We start from the raw sequence: 8,688 nt of genomic DNA, 5'->3' as shown, positions 1-8,688 counted from the left end.
ACTCACACACACTCACGCACACACACCCACGCTCACGCACACACACACACACTCCTTTACTACTGGCGTGCTGATCTGCTGCTGCTGAAGCAGTGAGAACTTTCTCTTATATGACTTTATTATTATTGTTGTTATTATTGTTATTATTATAATTTTTTTTATTATTAAAGATTTTTATTATCTCACACTAAGTGCCAACAAACAGAGGAGCCATTTTAAGGACAATCTGTACAGTAAAGCTTTTTGTAAAGAAGGAAAGTTAAATGTTGAAATAGATCTCGAGCTCCAGCTGCTACTGAAATGTTTTTATAAAGTGATCATGTCACGCCTCTCGCCTCTGGCCACTGCATTTCACTTTAATATCAATAGTTTAAATACTTTTGCTGAAAGACTCTTTGATTGCAATATACTTGTATTTAAATAAACTGAACAGTGTCGTCTGTTTATTATTATTATTTTATAGAAATAAAAACTAGTTGTGTCCAGAGATTCTACAGCAACACAAAATAAAAAGAATAAATATAAAAATAATGTGTATAGACTACATAAAAAATAGAATATATTTATAATAGTTATCTATCTATTAATAGTTATCTATTATAAATATATTCTATTTTTTATGTAGTCTATACACATTATTTTTATAACAATACAAAGCACACTGCGCTGTCTGAAGCACTTATATGTGTGTGTGTGTCACGTATAAATCTAAACCTAAACTTAAAACTAAACCTGAAACCTAAATCTAACCCGACCGTAAATCTGGAGATCTGTAAAGATGTCTATTGTTAAAAGTGCTATATAAGTGCTTCAGACAGTGCAGTGTGCTTTGTATTAGCCTGAGTTAGCGCGCACACACACACACACACACTCACACACACACACTCACACAAACACAGAAGGGATTTGCGACAGTCACAAACAGTTTGCGGTAGTAAAATAACCACAGTAACCATGGCGATGGGCTTACACATAATGAGCCTGTATGTATTCTCTAGTTCCTACTAAAATCAGAGTGCATTGTGGGTAATCTGTACCTTTCACAGTGCATTGTAGGGTTTCATATTCTCCACTACAGCCTAACTAGTGCACTATGTAGTGCATAAGGTGTGATCTAGGACACTAACTACATAGTGCACTATATATGCTCACTACATGCGTGATGGAACTCCCTTATTGCTTTTATTTTCACCAACATTACAGATTAATTAACATGAGAGGAAGTGACTAGCCCACAGCGCATGTGTGTGTGACCTCTGACCTTTGACCGGTGTGTTTCAGGATAGTGAGCACATTAACCTGATGGCGGCTGGACAGGACGGATGTAGTTTAAAATAAAGAGACGCGCCGCTCGCTAAACCTACTGCAACAGACACGTACACACCAATTCCGAAATTATTTCTGAGATTTAAAAAAATTATTAATAATTTAAACACCAAAAACTGTAACCTGCCATCTGTTCCACACAGCAGGGACGTAGGACAACATATATATATGTGTGTGTGTGTGTGTGTGTGTGTGTGTGTGTGTGTATGTGTGTGTTTCAGATATACGGAGCAGTTACCATGGCAACTTATTCTCAGAAATGATCCTGGATAAAGTCAGGGTTTAGTGGCGTTAAAGCTGAATCTGCAGTGTTTACAGACAGAGCGGTGTTTAATCCATGTCAGAAACGTGGTGCTGTTTTTTAATAAACATCTTACTGACTGAACTGCTGTAGTGATTTATAGAAAAATAGTTCTGTATGGATAATCTAAACATAAATCTGAAACTAAACATGTAATATTTTACTCTTTTTTTTATATATATATATTGTTGTGTTTTTTTTATAGAAATATAGTAAAATGTAATACTTTGATTTATAGCTGCAGGTGAAAATAGAATAAAGTTGATTGTACAGAAACATTTAACACCTGGACTGAAGTGTTTAAATAAGTTAAACATAAGAATGCTTTATAAAAATTACATTTAAAAAAGTGAAGTAATGTTATTAGGTTTCTACTCTCACATTTCCAGTGTTGTGTATTTTTAAGATGTGTACACGCTGTGTTTGTGGTTTGTCCGTTTAAGTGACTTTACACACATTTATTGTTTTCCCGGAACATAAATCAGTTTTTATTCAGACATTATTTCCTGTTTTTAAAGTCATGAGGAGTAGCAACTCTGATGTAAATACATAAACATGCATAAACATCCGATCTTTAGTTTCTAAAAGTGAACTAGCTCCTGTATTCACCCACATTTTCAACACCTCCGTACAGTTACACAGAGTCCTGCTTCAGAATATCCAACATTCTGCTCATAAAAGGACAAGCTCACAGGACTGAAGGATTAGAGACCAGCCGCTGCAACAGCAGTCTTTATGAAGTCCTTCAGCAGCTGATACTGACTCACCTGAAGTCCATCACAGACTCGCGCTTGAGCCTCTACAGTTTGCCTCTGTGCAGTTGTTGACGTGAACGTACGTTTGACATGGTGACGTGGCAAGGTGCATATACTATGATTAATACACATTTTAAATGAGATGAGGTAATGATCTGAGATAGCTTCAGACTGTGGACATGAGACTATATTTTCTATATTTAATCTGAATGTTAGTATTAAATCAAGAGTGTGACCACCACTATGGGTGGGTCCTATTACATTCTGATTAACCCCTACTGAATCTAGAATGGACACAACTGCTGTTCTCAGAGGGTCTTCATCTTTATCAAAATGAATATTAAAGTCTCCAACAATTAAGGAATTCCGAATATGGCCCTGGGGGTCTGTAAATAATAATTACTGGAATCACCTGGGTAGACTTATTTTTAGTGGCTACGTATGTTATGTTAGAATAAAGAACTTCAAATGCGTTGAATTTATGACAAGGTTTTTGCATGATGCCTAGATTATCATTATAAATGACTGCGATGCTTCCTCCTTTGCCAGTTAGACGGGGCTGATGTATGTAACTTACCCGGGAGGACTAGCTTCATTTAATGCTACAAACTCGTTTGGTTTAATCCACGTTTCTGTTAAACACAGTACATCAAACTCCTGATCAGTAATAATTTCATTAACAATAAATGCTTTAGCCGTAAGAGATCTAATATTAAACAGTCCTAGCTTCAGATCAACGGTGCTGGCTATGCATTCGGTTTGGTTTAATTTTATGTTAATTAGGTTACTAAAACAAACTGTCTGAGTATGTCTATAATTTTGTTTAGCTCGGGGAACAGACACAGTCTCAATACGGTGGAACCTAAGTGACGATTCAGTGCAGCTAGCAGACGGTCGGTTTAGCCTGCTTGTCTGCTCCCTGGCCTTGGCCCTGGATTGTCACTGATTAACTAGGCCTGTTCTGAGACTATGTGCTATGCTGCAAGAAATGAGAGCAGCACCTTCCCGAGTGGGATGGACACCGTCCCGCCCTAACAGGCCAGCCTTGCCCTCAAAGATAGTCCAATTATCTATAAAGCCCACATTGTTTTTGGAGCACCACCTGGACATCCAGCAGTTCAGCGACCAGAACCTGCTGTAAGCTACATCGCCACGCCGCATTGGGCCGATTGGCTGATTGTTTTGTTAAAACAGGTCAGTGGTTTAAGTGTGTGTTGGAGATTTACCTGTACAAGCAAGCGTGCATAGAAACAATGCTCATCTTACAGGTGTGCTCGATGATGTCACGGATCTTGAGTTGACTCCACTGTGTACTTTGTTGTGTTGAAAGCTCTTTAATACACGTGTGTGTGTGTGTGTGTGTAATGGTGTTGTAGACTATGTTTGACTACAGTTACTGTAATTATAGTGCTGAAGTCTACAATTTGTGCTTTAGGAATCTGTGTGTGTAAGTGTTTGTGTGTGTGTGTGCGTGTAAGTGTGTGTGTGTGTGTAAGAGTGTGTGTGTGAGAGAGAGAGAGAGAGAGAGAGAGTTTCATGAGTGTGGGTTTGTGTGTTTTAGGAATTGTATATTCAGGTCACATAAGAATAAAGGGGTGGAATCATGACATGAAATGGATGAACCAGGAAACTGAGATTAGCTGATTTTCATTTAATAAAAATCTTCAGATTTCATATTTGATTGGTCACATGTTGTGATTTCTCTGTATTTGACTGGTCATGTCTCACCGTTTCTCTGTATTTGATTGGTCACATGTTGTCTTTTCTCCATAGTTGGTTCACACAAGCTGTACTTTGACTAGTTACGAGTTATCCTGTTTACTACAGTATTGTTGTGATTAACCTGTTTAGCACTGGTTTCTTGGTTAGCATGTCTGTTGTAATGCTAGTTATAAACAGACTTTTGCTAAATAAACTCTAATGAGGACTTCTCCATCACACACTCTGGTACAAATCGAGAGAAGTCAGTATAGGAGCAGTGAGAGGACCTGAAGTGATGTTTAATATTAATAACTTACTCTTTAAGAAAAAGTTCAAACACACACAAGTGACTTTAAGCCGTAATTTTAATGTATCCTGATTAGCAGTGAGGTGAAGTGAAGAGTAAAATAAATCTTACAGTGGTGTCGTAATAAAGAGACTGCCTTGGGCAAAAGGACATGACCTTGCTATGTAAGGCACAGAACATCCCTAAATAGTGACAAGGTAAATTTACCTGTGTATATATTTAATGTCTAACCCTAACCCACGCAGCACGAGGAATTTGATTATCGAATTATCGTCCCAGTTTGATTATCTGTGTAATCATGCATAACGAGTTTGTGACAGATTTAACACTGTGGAGTGTGTTTAGGCGTTGATAAGATACTATGAAAACAAGGAAAAAGTTTTAAGGAAATAAGATGGCACCACTGATTGAGCGCTAGGACTGTCTCTGTGTGTGTGTCTGTGTGTGTGTGTGTCTGTGTGTGTGTGTGTGTGTGTGTGTGTCTGTGTGTGTGTCTCTGTGTGTGTGTGAGTGTGTGTGTGCGTGTCTGTGTGTGTGTCTCTGTGTGTGTGTGTGTGTGAGTGAGTGTGATTGTGTGTGTGAGTGTGTGTGAGTGTGTCTCTGTGTGTGTCTGTGTGTGTGAGTGAGTGTGATTGTGTGTGTGCGTGTCTGTGTGTGTCTCTGTGTGTGTGTGTGTGTGTGAGTGAGTGTGATTGTGTGTGTGTGTGCGTGTCTGTGTGTGTGTGTGTGTGAGTGAGTGTGATTGTGTGTGTGTGTGCGTGTCTGTGTGTGTGTGTGTGTGTTTAACCCCTTGAGAGAAATGCTGAAAATGAAAGAAATGGTTTTGTGCTCAGTGTTTTGTAGGTGATTTTTTTTCTTTTTCTAATGTATTCTATTAAAGTTGAAATTTCATACATGTGTAATTTAGCCACGTGTCACAGTTCCGCCTTCAAAATTATTATTTTAAACTCATTTTACAGTTACAGCCAGCTAGCTAGGCACTGAGTTTGGTGCTTGCTAGCATACTAGAGTAACTTTATGGTTTTATATCTATTATAGTAGTAATAAATGTAGTAGTTTTAAATTCAGTTATTAAATATATTACTCACTCTATTCTGTATTATAAACTACTTTATTAAATATTGTGAGCAAATCTCAGTTTGAATATTCCAGTTGTTTGTTTGGGTATTTAATGATTAACGTGTATTGATGATTAGTGTAATTTCCTGTGTTAGTTTTATTCCTAGAAAGCGAGTGTGTGTGTGTGTGTGTGTGCATACTGTGTGTGAGTGTGTGTGTGTGTGTGTGTGTGTGTGTGTGCATACTGTGTGTGAGTGTGTGTGTGTGGGTGTTCTCTTTGGTTCTTTAGAATCCCCTCAGAGTTGCTGCTCAGCGTGTCTGTACACGTACCCTGCGTGTGTTTGTGTGGGTGCTCTCAAAAGCGCGTTTGATGCTAAAACAGCAAACACACACACACACACCAGGTTAAACAGCATCAGACCCACACACACACACACACACACACACACACACAGAGGCCACATTATCTGCAGTGAGTCTGTAAAGTGTCTCTGTAAAGGCTTCAGGTGAAACCCAGGGCTCAAACCAAGAGGAGACATTCAGAGCTATTGATTGTTTAAACAATCAATCTAACAGGACACACCTGGGCAACAAGACACACCTGTCAAGTGTTCCAGTATTTTTGGTCACTTGAGAAATGTCTGGGTTCAAACAGAAGAAGAATGCAATAGTTTGGTGATGTCAGTGGCTCACCGGCTTGATGCAGTTATTGCAAGGAAGGGATATGCAACAAAATATAAAGTGTTATTTACTTTAATTAACTTTAATATGTTCCAATACTTTTGCTCACCTAAAAATTGGGTTGTCTGCCACCAAAGGTATGATGTTCTATATTGTTTAACATGTAAATCTGAGGAAATGAAAGCTGAAATTCAGATCTATCGTCTCATATTCATCTTTTGATCTCAAACCCAAATCTCTTCAGTTTATAGCGAAAACAACAGAACTGACCTTGTGTTCCAATACTTTCAGAGGAGACTGTATATCTATCTGTCTATCAGTGGGTTAGAGAGTCTAAGCCATCCAACCCCAAAAGGACAGGCTTTGTGTGTGTTTGTGTGTGTGTGTGTGTGGTAATTTACATTTACAAAATTTAAAAAAAACATCCTTATCCTGAGTGACTTACAGATTCTTTATTATTTATTATTATTATTATTATTATTATTTATTAGACCTTGGGATATAATATGTTGGTCAATCCTAATTATGTAATTGTTGAGATATATATATATATATATATATATATATATATATATATATATATATATATAAACAAGACTGTATGTACATATGATATACAGAGATAGTTATAAGCAGGTATAAGCTCATAAGTTCCTGTTTACACAATTGCACTTTTTGTCAGTTATAGAAGGGAATGATTTATAATCGCACTATCCGTTGCACCCAGATGAGGATGGTTCCATTTTGAGTCTGGTTCCTCTCAAGGTTTCTTCCTCACATCATCTCAGAGAGTTTTTCCTCACCACCGTCACCACTGGCTTCCTCATTAGGGATAAATTCATACAATTAAAATTTATATATTGAATGTATTTATTTCTGTAAAGCTGCTTTGTGACAATGTCCATTGTTAAAAGTGCTATACAAATAAAATTGAATTGAGATAGTAAGAACAAAAAACTTGTAAGAGTATGTAACGTGTATTTATATATGCATATAAAAAGTTCAAGATTTTATTTTATTTGTCACATACACAGTATATAAGATGCAGTGAAATGAAAATCTGGCCTACTCCTCCTTAGACTGTGCATTTAAGTAACTCAATTAAAAATAAGAAATGAACAAGAAATAATAAGAAAATTCTGTACAGGAATGTGCAAAAAATAGGGATGTACAAAATATGCAAGTAGGATAGATGTAGTAACAATACAAAGTGCTGTGTGCAGAGGGTCAAGAGAGTTATATATAAACACTTAGCTGGCTATCCATTGAACACTCCGTTACATAACAGGTAGAATATCTGGCGTATTATTTTGGCACGTTGAGAGTTTTAAGATATAGCCCATGCCTGATGGTTCTACTTTGCCACACTTTCTTTTTGTAAACTCACCTCTTAATTAGAGAAATGTTGGTACAGTTTGTGTTGTTGAGATGCCGTGTACAGAGCCAGTGTTTGTGGTGAACCACTGAGGTTCTGTCGGGCCGGAGATCAGAGCATGTCGAGGTGCTTTAGAGTTCACACCCTGTCTCTGTGAGGAGATGTAAAGGGCGGAAGTGTTGGTCTTTAATGCAGCAGGTGTAAATGTGTGAGAGCCCACATCAATCCCAACACTACACACACATGAACACACACTCACACTGGGGTGGAGCTGAAATTCCCCTGAGCCCTTATTTTCACTAACCTAGTGGTAAACACGGCCGAGTCGGGTATAAAGTGTCCCACCTCGCCAAACTGAGTGCACACTCGTCTCGGTTACAGTTAAAAAATAACAAAAACAAAACGCGTACGTTTACATTTTTCAACACAGCTCCAGAGACTGAAAGTGTATATCCTAAGATGGGGCCCAAATAAGAGTTTCTGACTGATAACAGTATGACTCACTTTATTATTCAGTACCTACACTGACAATAATAATGATCAGGGTTTGGCTATAAAATATCCCAAACTGTAAACATACTGTAGAATGACATTAAAGCCATTATTAAAAAATGTAAAGAATACAGCACAACTGTGACTCTACCTAGAGGAGACCGCCCAGTGAGTAAAGAGGGAATTAGTCAGAGAAACAACCAAGAGGCCAAGGGGAACTCTCAACATGACACTACCACGATCATGCTCCACTCTAAGGATGGTGTTCTCAGGGCGATGAGCAGTGAATGGAGGGCATGTCCGCTCAGTTAAGGAGTTCCTCAAACTGCTCCTTTTATCGCTCACCAGTATCTCCAGTAGAGGTCAACGCTCCCCACAATTCCTCAGCGGAGTTTGTGCATGGTCTTGTTTCCCCTCCTGAGGTGCTGAATGGTTTGCCAGAAAATCTTTGAGGCCATCCCAAAGTCTATTCCATGTCCTCTCCAAATGCCTCCCACGCCCATAATTTTGCTTCTACGGCTGCTTTTGCAGCAGCCCTTATGATATGATTGACCCAATCATAAAATCGATCATTAACCTTTGACCTAATGTGCTCTGGTACCCAGTAGACTTATGAGCAACCTTGTGTTTGAACTGTGTCTCCTAGTGCACAGTTTATTTAGTTTTTTCTTTTTGAAGATGTTGCTTTCCA

At 38.2% G+C, this 8,688-nt stretch overlaps 1 protein-coding gene across 1 annotated transcript in view; it reads left to right on the top strand.

The window, feature by feature from the left end:
• Window positions 1–425, top strand: part of pttg1ipb (PTTG1 interacting protein b) — a 3,950-nt gene extending 3,525 nt beyond the window's left edge. The window contains exon 7 of the mRNA XM_026911934.3: window positions 1–425. This exon is cut by the window's left edge and continues 165 nt beyond it. The gene's annotated coding sequence lies outside the window, so the exon portion shown is untranslated.
• Window positions 426–8,688: the final 8,263 nt, after the last annotated feature.

Source organism: Pangasianodon hypophthalmus, chromosome 5 (genome assembly GCF_027358585.1).
Source record: "Pangasianodon hypophthalmus isolate fPanHyp1 chromosome 5, fPanHyp1.pri, whole genome shotgun sequence".
In the NCBI taxonomy this organism is placed as follows: domain Eukaryota; kingdom Metazoa; phylum Chordata; class Actinopteri; order Siluriformes; family Pangasiidae; genus Pangasianodon; species Pangasianodon hypophthalmus.
This window is presented reverse-complemented; position numbering and strand designations above follow the sequence as displayed.